The 16,215-nt window shown below is 41.9% G+C and overlaps 1 long non-coding RNA gene across 1 annotated transcript; it reads right to left on the bottom strand.

The window, feature by feature from the left end:
* Nucleotides 1–545: 545 nt before the first annotated feature.
* On the bottom strand, nucleotides 546–4,373 carry LOC148043245 (uncharacterized). The gene is made up of 3 exons (XR_015698187.1): nucleotides 4,240–4,373; nucleotides 3,443–3,512; nucleotides 546–789 (listed from the first exon to the last, which is right to left on the bottom strand). It is a non-coding gene; the product is annotated as an uncharacterized LOC148043245 (long non-coding RNA).
* Nucleotides 4,374–16,215: the final 11,842 nt, after the last annotated feature.

The following is a 16,215-nucleotide window of genomic DNA, read 5'->3' as shown; positions in this document are numbered from 1 at the left end:
TTTTTCATGGTGAAGAATGGTGATAAATAACAAGGTAAATTTGCACATAACCAGTTCTTGGGTTTGGTGAACTAAAGAACTAACCATAAGTGCTTACAGTAATAATTAATGGAATGACATTAATTAAGCTGCAACATGGTTTATCTGAAACTGGTGTAGCACAGGTCCAGGTACCATGGTTAGGTTCTACTCAGTATATTGAACATATCTAGTCAATTGACTTTTATTTGGTTGTGTTCTGATCCAAGTTTCCCGAGAGCATGAGGCAAACTCCTTGTCCCGACAAAACCCACTTTTATTAATTTACTGTGAATTCTGCTCATTCACATCAGGCAAAGTCTTCCGAAGGAGGATTTACAGTCACAGACCTTATCTGGCTTGAAGGGAGCTGACAGGCCGATATCTGCAAAACTTGGCAAGGAGTCTTGGAGAGTTATGAACCAATTAAGTGAACTAATTGCCTCCTGCAAACTCCACTCCCCTTTCGCTCCTCTTTTATTTCCTCTGGGAAATACTGTCCACTTATGGCCTTACTCACAAGTCAACCCCTGTTCTTTAGCTGTTCCCTTCATTTGGAAACTCTGCACATGCGCACAATGGGAACAGGCTCCAGCCATTTATCTGCCTCCCTGGTGTCTGACTCCGAAGGCAGCTGACAGCTGGCATACGGCTCTGGCCCCCTCTCTGCCTCCGACACAGAGCCTTCATCAGAACCTCATCATCTGGCTTTGTGGAGTACTCACTTCTCTTGTGCTATGATTGTTCTTCTATCCTCAGATGCCTGGCAGCCTTAATAAGTAATAAAAAAAAAATAAACTTAATAAATAAGCTATGAAAGTACAACATCTTCAACAGTAAAAAGCATGTGTTAAGAAACCAAACATATATGGAAATTATTACTACAAACATGAATACTTTTCCCAGAATGTCATAAAAATGCCTCCCTCCCTCCCTCCCTCCCTCCCTCCCTCCCCCTCTCTCTCTCTCTCACACACACACACACACACACTCCTGCCTGCCTGCCTGCCTACCTACCTTATCATCCATCTATCTATCTATCTATCTATCTATCTATCTATCTATCTATCTATCTATCTATCTATCTATCTATCTATCTATCTATCTATCTATCTACCTACCTACCTACCTACCTACCTACCTACCTACCTACCTACCTACCTACCTACCTACCTTATCTATCTATCTATCTATCTATCTATCTATCTATCTATCTATCTATCTATCTATCTATCTATCTATCTATCTATCTATCTACCTACCTACCTACCTACCTACCTACCTTATCTATCTATCTATCTATCTATCTATCTATCTATCTATCTATCTATCTATCTATCTATCTTTCTATCTATCTATCTATCTATCTATCTACCATCTATCTAAAAGTTTGCTTTGTATACCACCTATGTACCACAGCTCAGAGCCAGAGAATAATAAGACAAAGCTGCACGTACTCTCCCTTGACTAATGTAAATCACAATCAAATTAGGATTTAGTAAACAAAATCTGCTATTGCCTTATTAGTCCTTAGCATTCATTTAAGACGTTCTAAAGGAAAATCAGCCAGACAAATCCTTGTTCTTCATGGTTGACAGACATCACGCTTTGTCTCCAAAGTTATAAATCCACATTAACAAGAAACACTTCCTTATTGACTGATTGTGAACCAAAGGCAAAGGGAGGGGGGGGAGAGAGAGAGAGAGAAAGAGAGAAAGAGCATTAATTTTGAGATTGATTTATGTGCATAATGTCATCATGCACTTGTCAACCAAAGTAGTTTAAATTTAAAATCTCCTTAAGAGTAATTGGACGGAAACATCTGTGTCCTCCAGAAGTTATGACAGTATGAAAGTAACTTTCCAAATATGCGTAAGCAAAGATTGCTTCGGAAACAGCTTGCTAATCAGCCACAATATGGTGACCCAGTTCTCTGACAAGCTAGCATCATTAAACATGCTTGTATACAGCATCTGTGTTTTAAAAACAAAAGCAAAAATAAAAGAGACCCAACATTATTTGAGAGGAAATATGCAAAAAAAAAAAAAAAGGATGGAATCAAACATCCTCCACAAAGAGCAGCAATCTGTTATTCCCAGCAGTGAAACAAAGCCTTCCATATCACCAGAATTAAACATCAGAAAATTCAACATCTTGGATTCCTTATTGGACAAATTAGCCCAAGCAGAACAGAGTGGATGAAAACCTCTAGACTCTTTTGGTGCAACCCACTTCGAATCAGCACAAGAAATCAAGGTTGGAATGATAAGGAAGCAAGGAAGGTTTTGAAAACGGATTGCATCTGATAGTCCTTGTTGAGACATTGAGATGTAATGGAAAACAACATTTTCCCGGTATACAAACAAGCCTCAGTGTCTGTATATTCCAATGGTGGGATTCAGCCAATTCGCACCTATTCGGGAGAACCGGTTGGTAACTTTCTAAGTAGTTCAGAGAACCGGTTGTTGGAAGAAATCTCCTTTTGTTTTTTTTCCACTTTACAGAGCTAATCCTGTAAGGAAGGCAGGAAGGAAACATTCTGGTGTTGTTTCTAGCCTAATCTTTATTGAACTACTTACAGAAACTGCCTCTCCGGTTAACCCTTATTACATTGTAACAGCTAAGGCGAAGCGTCCATCGACCTGAGTAATGTTGAGTTGGCCAAGCTCACCCAGTCACATGACCACTAAGTCCCGCCTACCCACCTGGTCATTAGGGTAGAGAACCAGTTGTTAAATTATTTGAATCCCACCACTGGTATATTCACTGCTTTACTGTTTTTGTCTCCAGCTTTATGTACCAGAATTCAAAATTGGGATATCCTGTGGGAACAAACCAGAATAAAACAGATTTCTAAACCTAATTGGTTGGTTTACCTCAGAAAGAATGACTTAAAGGGAAACCTGTAGTGAGATATCACAATTTAATGAAGTGAGCGAGTACCTACAACTTCTAAATATGAACCAATTAAGTGAACTAATTGCCTCCTGCAAACTCCACTCCTCTTTCACTCCCCTTTTATTTCCTCTGGGAGTGGCCCAGAGGAAATAAACTTGCCTTCAGAAGTTGTGGCTGCTCCACCACTGAAGGCTTTCCAAAAGAGACAGGGACAACCATTTGTCTGAATTGGTATAAGGGTCTCCTTCTCAAGCAGGGGGTTGGACTAGATGACCTCCAAAGTCCTTTCCAATTCCATGATTCTGTATTCTATATTCTAATCGTGAGTTCTCAAAATTTGAGAAAGAAGCAGATTCAGGATGCTCATTTGTGAGTAAAAATAATTCTGAGGAGACATTTTTTAATGAAAAGAAATCTTGCACTAGAAACTCGCTTTCTACTCTCTTGATGGACAAAGTTCAGAATGGTCTGGGACTAAATCACTTTCCCCCACACACTCAGACTCCATACATCAATGAATATTTACTTCTTCAGGTTTTCTGTCCTTCTACAGGAGATTCTTCAGATGCCTCAGTCTCTCATTAAGTTTACTTCACCTGCACACACACACACACAGAGAGAGAGAGAGAGAGAGAGAGAGAGAGAGAGAGAGAGGGAGAGGGAGGGAGGGAGAGGTTGGGAGAGGGAGAGGGAGAGGGAAGGAAGGAAGTGTGAGGTTTGTAAATTCAGCCCTGTGTTTGATGAGGGGTGGATCGTGGTTTTTCCTTGGAGCATACTTTATGATCAAGAACATTAAACCCGAGGTATGTTCTAAGAAACATATTTTTATTGTAAAATAAATAACAAACAAACTTACTGGTTAATAACTACATTCTGGTAAAGTTCCTAGCTTACCTCCTCGTGGCAGGCAAAAACAGAAAGAGAAAGAGAAAAAAGAAGGAACGACATGCTCAGTAGAGTTTACAGACAGGAATCAGTCTACTGTATGTCTTAGAATATAAGCACAGCTGGCAAAACAAAAGAACACCATGACAGGAAGGAAGAGAGGAAGAGAGGAAGGAAGGAAGGAAGGAAGGAAGGAAGGAAGGAAGGAAGGAAGGAAGGAAGGAGTGTGAGTGGGGAGGGAGAGAGAGAGAGATGGAAAGGCCCAAAGGAGAGGTCAAACATGTCATAAGTCATGAGTCCCTGTATGCCCACAAGAGATCTAAGTCCAGCCCATCTTGAATGCCTCTCTCATTTCCTGCTCATTTCCCTTAACCGCCAATTGGTCAGATTCTTACAGAGAACCCATAGCATCAGTGAACTCATTGCAGAGTTACTTACTTTGGCTTCCAAAAACGTATGGAAACCCTCTTGTAACACAGTTGTAGTTGATCACTGCAACTCTGGGATGAGCCTTAGGCCTCTCACTTCTCACCATCCTGAAAATGTCCAACTTTCTTAAAGTCAAGTATGCCTTATGGCATGTGACATTCAAATGGGATTTTTTTTAAAAAAGCCATTCATAAGCTTTTGCCACTACGCAAGGTCAGGAGCCTAATTCACCGAATAAGTGTGAAACATTTGTCATTTCAGGTACACAGACTGAATGACAAGGCTCCTCTTGAAACCAAAAAGCCACCCATCCTTTCAACATGGAAGGTGTTTTGTTTTTGTTCTGCTGAGACATTACACAATCAAAAGAGCGGTCAGAGCCAATTTTAGGGCAATTTATTTTGGCAGCCCTGGAAGTATTCCAAATCTATCTGAATTCCAGAGTGACAAGATTTCAAGCTGGCAAGGAGTTTGTTTAAAACCGCAACCTCTTGACAAACTGCCTACAATGTTCCTGTATGGTTTGTTCTTAGGGAGAATCAATTTTCAGCCTGGGAAATTTGTGGAAGGTGGAAAGCCAAATCTGGCTAAACAAATCACAAAACCCACCTTATTTGCCCCTCGGGTAGCAATGGAATCCATAACTTCACGACACAAACAAAGTTGGCATGGCAAAACTGAAATCAAGATCATCGTCCATAAACAGAGGCTGCTGGTGGTAGTGGGGAGAAATAAACCAGACCTTTACTGGCTGAAAAGAAAATTTCTGAAATCTTAAGCCAACTGTGCATGTGTTGGAAACCACAGAGTTCGATCTGTGCTCTTATTCCACAGTTTCAGGTTTATTTAGCTCTCCGGCGTAAGGAGGGGAAGGAGTTTATCAGGAAACTGCCATTGTGTACACAGTCTTGGGAGACCAAATTATGCCCCTGGACAGTGTTAAGATACTTGTGAACGATCGCAAAGCCAAGAGACTTAGTTGCATGAAACAGAGCATAAATGATGTTTGCTCCCCTGCTTCCTTCCTTACAGACCCTGTCTGAGGCCAACCCTGATATAAGTCTCTTTGCGCCTTTCTTGTCATCACCTATCACTGCCGCACTGCCACGCAAAGCAACCTTCAACTCAGCCCAGGGCAGACATGCTGAATACTCCTGTGTTTAGACATCTGTTAAGGAGTGGATCTTCCAATGACAGAACAAGGAGGCAAACATTTTTATCACCTGGAACCCAAAGAGCCGGAGTTTATTTCCTCCTATTGAGCTTTTGAGCTTGTTGCTGAGATGTACCAGCCGAAATATAACACCGCGAAGTTTAATCTCCGACTAACAGCCTCTCAGCCAGTTAAAAAACAGAAAGGAAACAAGAAGGATGTGATCTGTTGTATTGAGGTCACTTTCTTGATCACACTCCTTGACTGTTTCAAGAAAGAGGTTAGACTGGAAGCTGGGAAACAAATATCACTCTCCGATTCTAATTTCCCCTTTTTACAGAAAACAAAATCGATAGTTCAGGTTTTCAGCCTATCCTATCTAGGGTTCTCGGCTGAAAATAGTGTGCTTCGGTTTTAAATCAAAAGAGCATGAACCATAAAAGGCAAAATTCGTCTTGCTCCTAAGTTAAAAAAAAATAGGACACTAATAAACATCAGAATTAGTCATGCCGATAGGTTTTTTTTATCTACGATTTTTGGCAGTTGAAAGGGAAATCCTTCGATTTTTCAGCCCTTGTTGCCATTTATCCTGAAATAATTTAAATATAGTACATCTTCTCCCTCTCTCCCTCCCTCCCTCTCTCTCTCTCACACACACATTACTGAGCTACATAGCATTATAATGCCATATATTTTCAATCAATCAGCTGCAAGGAACCTTGGAGGTCTTCTAGTCCAACCCCCTGCTCAAGCAGGAGATCCCACACCATTTCAGACAAGTGCTGTCCAGTCTCTTCTTAAAAAACCTCAAATGATGAAGCACCTACAACTTCTGAAGGCAAGCTGTTCCACTATGAATTGTTCTCACTTTTAGGAAATTTCTCTTGAGTTCCAGGTTGTTTCTTTCCTTGATTAGTTTCCATCCATTGTTTCTTGTTTTGACTTTTGGTGTTTTGGAAAATACTCTGACTCCTTCTTCTTTGTGGCCCCTAAAATACTGGAATACTGCTATCATGTCACCCTTCTTTTTTCTAGATTAGCCATATCCAAATGCTGCAACTGCATTTCATAGGTTTTAATCTCCAAGCTCTTAAATGTCTTAGTTGCTCTTTTCTGCACATTTTCCAAAGCATTAACATATTTTTTTTGTAATATGGTGATTATTAGGGCTCCAACCGTTGCCCTAATTAAATCATGAGCCTCAAGCCAACCTTCAAAAGAAATCCAGTTATTTATTAGGAGTGTCATCTCAGCACGAACCAAGTGAAGCCAACTCTGACTTCACTTAACTCATGCCTTGGATCTAACCCCGTTTCCCCCTCCCCCTAAAATATGTCATCAGTCACATTCCCCAACGAAGCAATTTCACCGGTTGTAGAAGTCACTCCCTCCAGTCGCTGTGGGTCTGGGTGGAGATGGCCTTGACATAGAGATGGCTGGAATGTGCTTTGTTTTAACTGAAGTGCAAGTTCCTTGATGTATCTGCAAGGCTCAATTCCCCATCCCCCTGCCTATGGCAACTCGAGAGCAGGTCAGGAAAATTTCGTGACTTGACAGGGACCAAAACTGGATGCAGTAAGCCAGGTGTAGTTCTATGACTCCTATTTGTTAGTGTCTCTTAGAATGTTAATTGGGAAATACACCAGATCTATTATACAACCCAACACAGTGGGTAAGGATGAAACACAGCGACACAGACAAATGATGTAGCAAGACCTGTTGCCTAATTGTACCAGGACAAGAATGTGTTCCTTTAGCTGTATCTACGATGCTTTTTGCTTCAAAGACATATTTAACCATAATGATTTCAGTGGTCAGCTTCAACATGAGCACACATTAAAGAATAATGCATACTGATAGCTACTGTCTATGAGGTGTTTAATTATCTCATTACACTCTTTAGCTAGGCTGATGACAGTATTTTGTCTTCAAGAGGTGGAACTTCATTTATTTATTTATTTTCTTGACTCTTCCTCCAGAATTTCAATACAGAAAGTTATTTGGTTACCCTTCTTAGATGTTATGCGCTTTGCAGCTTAATAGATGTGACATAAATTTGTAAGCAGAATTATCATTCCTTCCTTGGGCTAGGATTTTTTTCGCTGACAACTTTGCAAAGGGGAAGAAGAGTGATTCTGTCTGCCAAAAATGTTTGACCGATATAAACTGGTTGTGAAGAAGATGTGAAAGTCTGTAGAGATTCTCAGTCATCTAGGTATTTAAATGATTGTCCACTAGGACTCCAAGATCCCTCTTCCAGTTACTACTATTGAGCAAGGTACCACCAATACTGTACCTCTGAATTTCGTTTTTCTTGCCTAAATGTAGAACTCTTACTCTTACTCCACAAATATTTGGCTCTTCTGAATTACTAGTAGAATGTGGTGCTTGGTATATAATATTACTGCAAAATATGTGACTAAGCAAACAAATAGCATAATTTTCTACCGATGCTTCACATCTCATTCCGAGAAGTCCCAGGTGAGCCAGAATTAGCGAACTGTTTTTTAATCTTCGTAGATAGTTTTTCAGACTTTCAGTGAGGCCAATGAACCTCAATTAACTGACTAAACAACCACAGTCAGAGGTCATTGACAATGTTATGGATCAGTGTGTCAGGCCTGGAAAACATCTTTTGCATTGGGCCTTTAGGCCTGCCACAATTAATGCTGTGGGAAAATGGGAGGGAGGATTAGATGGAGTATGGGAGATATAAAGTCAAAATAGCATTCCTTTCTCAGAGGGTCAAGGACCTCTTGTCCTGCGCCTGGAGGGGTGTGACTGGGAGGCATCTCCAGTTTTGGATGGAGCTTGATTGGACCCTGTGATGGACATGTGGGCCCTGGGCAGTATAGCCCGGTATGGCCATACTGGTAGTAGCCAGGGAGCAGCAGCCACCATACCAGTACGGTACCGCATTTGCCCCACCCCCCGCTGTCGTGTTCCATAGCTGTTTTTGAAGCAACTGGGCCAATTGTGTATGTGTGCACAATGGTCAGCACCTGTGTGACCTCCACCGAACAGCTGGGTATTGCAGGGCGGTGGCATGAGCATGCCTCTGCAGCGCATACGCCCGACTAGGATGCCCAGCCCCATGCGCAGCGTACGGATTGCGACGAACCCACCACTGAACAGGATTAAACTTCAATGTGTCATTCCGCAGTTGTGATTGTGGTGATGACGATGATATAGCAAAAGGTCCGGTGAATGGCAGATGACACGATGCTTCCATTGGTTTAACACGGACGTCTATTGCCAGAGTTTTAAATAGCTCTTCCATTTGTGGCTCCTAATTCCCTTCCCAATCTTTCCTAATTGCCGCTGAAAATGAGGTGATCCTCTGTAATGAATAACCATAACGAGATAGCCAAGTAGACCCGCCCCCTCCTTCCTTTCCTTGAGCCATTATCAATGTCACCATCGTCTCTCAGCACACGCCGCCTATGATTTCAGCTGTCACGGAATTAAGTGAAATCCATCGCGCAACATCTGGCTCCTTGTGAAAAAAAAAAAGAGGGTGAGAGAGACAAATACTTCCATATCAGCTTGCCTCGGCTCCGTCAGTCTCAGTCTAATTATGATGTAACCGAGGACATTAGCATGTGGTGGACTGGGTGATTAACCTCGGGCAGCTGAAAAAGTGGTCTGCAGAGAGGAAGGAAGGGTTTAGATCTGCTCAATCAATTAGAAATTCTGCCTCTCTCTACTATCTCTCCCCCACCCCTACAAGGAGACACTTAAATTTCAGCAATGACCTTGCGATTGGTAACAGTAAGTTACGCTTGAACCCAGTTAGAAAGTCAGACATTTCCTAGCACTTTCCGAAGACTGAAATGCTTTTTTTCCCCTCTCCCCTAAATCCATTTTGCATCAGCTCCCTATTTTTTTTTCCTAGCACAGCAGCATCAAGGCCTGAGCCAAAACTCTGTGGGATTCCACGTTTTGGTTTCAGGATGTAAGTAGATCTGAAAAGGAAAGAAGGATGGTGAGGACAGATGAAATTATGGGCCTGAAAGGTATGCCATCACCACCTTCGTGGGACTTCTTGGATCCAATAAAAAAGTGCCATGGGGGGGGGGGGAGAGGTTTGTAGTCCCTTACCTAATCTAAAGGCAATTACAGAAGTTCCTTTGCTATTTTCTAATTCTATCTACCAGCTCTGGACAAATATTTTTCTGGATCATAATCACATATGTTCCTCCATATTATAGAAATATGACTATACTATTATAGTAAGTCAGTCCGTCAGTCAGTCGCTCAGCCAGCCAGCCTGCCTGCCTATCTATCTCTCTAAGTATAAGTATAATCTTTATTGTCATTGAACTTAAATACAACAAAATCTATCATCTATCTATCTATCTATCTATCTATCTATCTATCTATCTATCTATCTATCTATCTATCTATCTATCTATCTATCTATCTATCTATCTATCCTGTCCGTCCATCCATCCATCCATCCATCCATCCATCCATCCTGCCTGCCTGCCTGCCTGCCTGCCTGCCTGCCTGCCTGCCTGCCTGCCTGCCTGCCTGCCTGCCTGCCTGCCTGCCTGCCTGCCTGCCTGCCTGCCTGCCTGCCTGCCTATCTATCTATCTATCTATCTATCTATCTATCTATCTATCTATCTATCTATCTATCTATCTTGTCTGTCTGCCTGTGTCCGTCCGTCCATCCGTCCGTCTGTCTGTTTATCCATCCAGCCAGCCAGCCAGCCATCCAGCCAGCCATTCAGCCAGCCAGCCAGCCAGCCAGCCTGCCTGCCTGCCTGCCTGCCTGCCTGCCTGCCTGCCTGCCTGCCTGCCTGCCTGCCTGCCTGCCTGCCTGCCTGCCTATCTATCTATCTATCTATCTATCTATCTATCTATCTATCTATCTATCTATCTATCTATCTATCTATCTATCTATCTTGTCTGTCTGCCTGTGTCCGTCCGTCCATCCGTCCGTCCGTATGTTTATCCATCCATCCATCCATCCATCCATCCATCCATCCTGCCTGCCTGCCTGCCTGCCTGCCTGCCTGCCTGCCTGCCTGCCTGCCTGCCTGCCTGCCTGCCTACCTACCTACCTACCTACCTACCTACCTACCTACCTACCTACCTACCTATCTATCTATCTATCTATCTATCTATCTATCTATCTATCTATCTATCACTCTATTAACCCTTCTTGGAGCTTCAGTATTGCCACACTGGAGCTGAGGAATTGGGAGGGGAGTTTAGAGATACTGTATCTGGGGTTGTGTAGTCAAAATAAAATACTTTCTCTTGGGAACCAAGGACGTTCTCACACCTGGCTAGAGGAAGGGGGAGTTGATGTCACCAGGCCACCAGACGGTGCTTTGATTGGATCATGTGAGTGATTGTTTGGGATTGATGGAAAACTTTTCTCTTTTAATTAGGTGAAAACTGCAGGAACCTTCAGTGTCGGTTTTCATCAGATTTGTGCCAATATGATATATCCAATAAAGCTATTCTTTGAGGAATTTGTCTGCCTCGGACTTTTGCTTGGTATGAATCTATTACTTGGAATCCTGACTTATACTATATACTATTATAGTAACACACACACACACACACACACACACACACATACACACACACACACACACACACACAAATATATTTTAAAAATGCTTTCTTTCTATCTACCCATTCATGTATCCGCACATATCCATACTCAGCTATTATTTCTAAAGCTACATAATGTGTGATTCTTTTACATGTATTTGAATATGTTTTTCAAATGACAGTCTTAATGCACATTAAATTACTTTTCAAGCAGATTCCAGGTTATTTCTCATATTTATCTAGTATCTGTGGGGGCATCTATTGTGAAAATAATCCAACAGCTGACCAAAGCAGCTTTATTTTTTTAAAAAATAAATAAATCCAGGATTAAAGCCTGTTGGAAATGGGTTAAGAAGATCTGTATCTTCTCAATGTTTTCAGACAAAGCCTTTGTTGTCTAATACCTTTCCCTTGTAAACATATAAATACACTAAATCCTATGTATTAAAACAAGCATATGCATACTGTATGCACATCTAGAAGCTAGAAAGATTTCTAAACAGCAAGACCTAAGTGTGCATATTAATTATTTTGATGGGATAATTTCACGGCAGGGTTGGGGTTAAAACAATAAATCAACATATATGCTTCTTATTGAGCTACTTCAATAAATTGATTTTTCTTGACTGTCTCTATATTTCACTAATCCAGATTGAAAGCAGAGATTCCCACAGTAATCATTACCAAGACAGGTGGAGAATGATGTTGATGTACATTTCTCTTTCTCCTAATTGATCTTTTAGGTGTCAGGGCACAAGAGGTGGGCTGCTGCCAGTGCAGCCCGGATTAGCCAAACCGGTAGTAGCAGCAGTAGGAGGCTCCACCTTCTGCGCAATTGCCAAAGTGTCGCATAGACACGTGGGAGTGCATCCGAACCGGTAGTAAACAAATTAGCAACCCACCTCTGCATGGCACCCTTTCTCCAAAAACCTTCAGAATACACCAGTGACGAAAATCAGATTCAGATGAGTCCTCTCTGCATGCTCCCAATCTGCTCTTAACCATTTTGAGATGTTAATGTTCAACCATTTATTTATTTATTTTTGGTGCGTTGAAGTCAGTATTGACTCTTAAGACTGCCTGGATTATATTTCACCAATAGGTAAGCAGGAAAAGGATGATGATGATGATGATGATGATGATGATGATGATGATGATGGTGGTGGTGGTGGTGGTGGTGGTGGTGGTGGTGGTGGTGATGATGATGGTGATGATGATGATGATGGTGATGATGATGATGATGATGATGGTGATGATGATGATGATGATGATGATGATGGTGGTGGTGGTGGTGGTGATGATGATGATGATGATGATGATGATGATGATGATGGATGATGATGATGATGAAGATGATGATGATGGTGGTGGTGGTGGTGGTGGTGGTGGTGATGATGATGATGATGATGATGGTGATGATGATGATGATGATGATGATGATGATGATGGATGATGATGATGATGATGATGGTGGTGGTGGTGGTGGTAGTGGTGGTGATGATGATGATGATGATGATGATGATGATGGTGATGGTGATGATGATGATGATGGTGATGATGATGATGATGATGATGATGATGGTGGTGGTGGTGGTGGTGATGATGATGATGGTGGTGGTGATGGTGATGGTGATGATGATGATGGTGGTGGTGGTGGTGGTGGTGGTGATGATGATGATGATGATGGTGATGATGATGATGATGATGATGATGCCTTCAAGTCAGTTTTAATTCAAAATGGCTTTACAGTCAAGTTCCTGCGGTATTCTTGATCGTAAAGAGGTTTGCCATTCACAGCTTCCTAGAGTTAGGAAGTAATTGACCCATGGTCGGCCTTTTCTTCTGACCTTGAGTCAATTACTTCCTAACTCTAGGAAGGCATGAGCCAGAAGATTAGAGCACTCTATCTCAGGGACGTGCAGTCAGGGGAGGCAGGGGAGGCAGAGCCTCACCACTGTCATCATGAAAAGAAAAGAAAATGTAAAAGGAAAAAGGCAAGCGCTGAGGTCAGGCTGAGCTAGTTGCTGCCAGAGTCACCGTGGATGACTCTGCTTAGTGCTTAACTGTTTAAAAAAGCCTCTAAAAAGCGCTCTCTACAGGAGGCAGCAGGAGAACGCCGTGCCTCATCTAGTCTGACTTTTTGTGATCACTCGAGCAGAGTTAAGCAAGGGTTAAAAGCCGAAAGATTCCTGACGTAGATGAGGCACGTTGTTCTCCTGCCTCCTCCTGTAGAGGCTTTTTTAAACAATTAAGCAGAGTCATCCATGGTGACTCTGGCAGCAACTAGCTCAGCCTGACTTCAACTCTTGCCTTTTTCCTTTTACATTTTTTTTTCTTTTCATGATGGCAGGCAAGAGCAGAGTTGAAATCCTCTCTGAAACAGCTGGAAAAGGTATGTGTGGGTCGGAGGGGGGTAGAATTCAAACTTCATCCTCCTGGTGCAACTGTGTGTGTGTGTGTGTGTGTGTGTGTTTAAGAGAGAGGGAGGGAGGGAGAGAGGGAGGAAGGAGGGGAAGGGAGAAGAAAAAGAAAAAGAAAGAAGGAAACTTATTTAGCAAAGGAGAAAAACAAATGCTGTCACTTTAAATCGGAACTGAGCATGCCTGGCTGTGGAATTCTGGGAGTTGAAGTCCACAAGTGTAAAAAAATTGCTGCCTCACCAGCCATAAACCTCACCGCACATCACTGCTCTATCTAGAGGTGAGCAGAAGCCAGCTGCATCCAGCTGTTGTGGTCTGTGTTTATGAAGAGTGTTGTCTACTGAGATCCTCAGCCCTCCAGGTCATGGTTGTCCCAAAGGTGCTTTTTTCAAGAGGCAATTGGACTTTCTTGTTATTCCTTGAAGACATTTCACTTCAAATCCAAGCTTCTTCTTCTTCTCCTCCTCCTCCCTCTTCTTGTTCTCTTCCTCCTCTTCTTCTTCCATCATCATTATCAACAACATCATTGTCATCATCATTGACATTGTCACTGTAATCATCCTACATGGAAAATGGGCATGATATATGTTTTCCCTCTTTATGCATCAGAGAAATATTTGTAATAATGAAGCTTGCAAAATTTGTAGGAAAATATATTCCTACTCATAGCTGAAATTTGATTCAGGAATTTTAATCGTAGGATTGACTAGAATCAAATATCTAAACCAAACATTTGCACTACCTGAGCATTCATTGAAACAATTACTTCTGAAAAACAACCGGATCACAAGATGGAACTTAACTAGAGATCAACATTGTCTTTCTGGCGAATTCTTTGTTATGGAGAGCAACGCTGAAGCTGGCACCCCAACTACATTAGAAATTGTGAATGGGTGGGCAGCGTTCCTAGATCAAGGTGGTGAGATTAAAAAAAGATTGTGGTCTCCAAAGGCTTCTCCCATACTTGCTACAGAATCTACAACGAAGTCTGCATTCTTGAAACCAGTATATGTAACAGAGCGGCTGAATTTTTTCTCTTTGATCGTATCTAGTTTATCGACACTTGTCTTGAGGCTTACAAAATGGTGCTGCATTTATGTGTCATAATTATTATGTGAACCATATCGCAGAAGAAAGTAACTCAAACCCTACATGGAACTTCACCAGCTGTTGCTTGTGGTTAAAATATAGTGAATGCCATAAATCCAGATCTAAAGTACACACTGAATCTTCACAAGTCACAAAACAAACACAGAACAGAATAATAACAAAGCTGGAAAGGACTTGGAGGTCTTCTAGTCCAACTTTCTGCTCAAGCAAGAGACCCTATAACATTCAGGGCAAATGGCTGTCCAGTCTCTTCTTAAAAGCCTCCAGAGATGGATCACACACAACTTCTGAAGGCAACTTCTGTTCCACTGCTTATTAGTTCTCACTGTCAGGAAATTTCTTCTAAGTTCTAGGTTCCTTCTCTCCCTGATTAGTTTCCATTCATTGATTCTCGTCTTACCTTCAGGTGCTTTGGAAAATAGGTTGATCCCTTCTTCTTTGCAGCAATCCCTCAAATATTGAAACATTGCTATCATGGCTCCCCTGGTCTTTCTAGACATACCCAAGTCCAGCAACCGTTCTTGATATATTTTAGCCTCCAGCCCCCTAATCATCTTTGTTGCTCTTCTCCACACATTTTCCAGAGTCTCTACTTCTTTTTGATAACATGGTGACCAAAACCGAATGCGGTACTCTGGATATATTTAATGTTAGTGATGATATTTCATCACAACAAGACACTAGAAAGAAAGAAATTGCTTTATTTTTCCCCAGCATAAATAGTAATATGCAGTAATCATATTTAATAGTATGGTCCTCTGGATCAGTATAAAGCTTGAATGCCAGGCTAACCAGGGCAATTTGGGATAGATTCTCATTTACCAGAGTTCAGTCATATGGCTCTATGAAAAATTGAAAGCACTCATAAAACTCTATAACAACCCTTCTCCCCCAGATTTCAAAGTATGGCACTATAGATACTTCAGGGAGGGAGGAAAAAAAATCTGGGGAGGCAGCAATTTTTATTCCTGTAAAATCTGATGGTGGGAAATGAAAGAAAGAAAGAAGGAAGGAAGGAAGGAAGGAAGGAAGGAAGGAAGGAAAGAAAGAAAGAAAGAAAGAAAGAAAGAAAGAAAGAAAGAAAGAAAGAAGAAACACCAGATTCAGTGATCTACGAATCTGTCCTAAAATCTGTGCAATGATACTATTATTGGCATCCTGATTAGAACAGTGCTAGTGAATAAACTGAAAACTAGCTTGGTATTATGGTTGAGGCTAGAGACTGGAAGACTGGGAGTTCTAGTTTTGTCTTAAGCACAAAGTTAGCTAGGTGATCCTGGGGTAATCACTCTCTTTCAGTCCTAGGAAGAAGATGACAAGGGCAAACAATTTCTAATATCTTGTCAAGAGATGCTCCAGGGATCTCTCTCCCTCTCTCTCTCTCTCTCTCTCTCTCTCTCTCTCTCTCTCTCTCTCTCTCTCTCTCCCTCCCTCCCTCCCTCCCTCCCTCCCTCCCTCCCTCCCTCTCCCTCTCCCCCCCTCCCCCCTCTCTCTCCCACACACATACACACACCATTATCATCATCACCATCACCATGCTCTCAATGACAGTATTTTGGAGAGATAGTTCATGGGGTGTTCTCATTTCACTCATTAATTAATTGTGCAGACCAGCCTCCATGGTCAACCTACACTTTTTTTCACTGATGTGACAATAGACATAGCGCTTAGATTTATATTCTGCTTCACAGCCCTCTCTAATTGGTTTATAGAGTCAGCATATTGTCCCCA

Source organism: Thamnophis sirtalis, unplaced genomic scaffold (assembly GCF_051295495.1).
Source record: "Thamnophis sirtalis isolate CommonGarterSnake01/CBP01778 unplaced genomic scaffold, rThaSir2_p1.2 scaffold_12, whole genome shotgun sequence".
NCBI lineage: Eukaryota > Metazoa > Chordata > Lepidosauria > Squamata > Natricidae > Thamnophis > Thamnophis sirtalis.
This window is presented reverse-complemented; position numbering and strand designations above follow the sequence as displayed.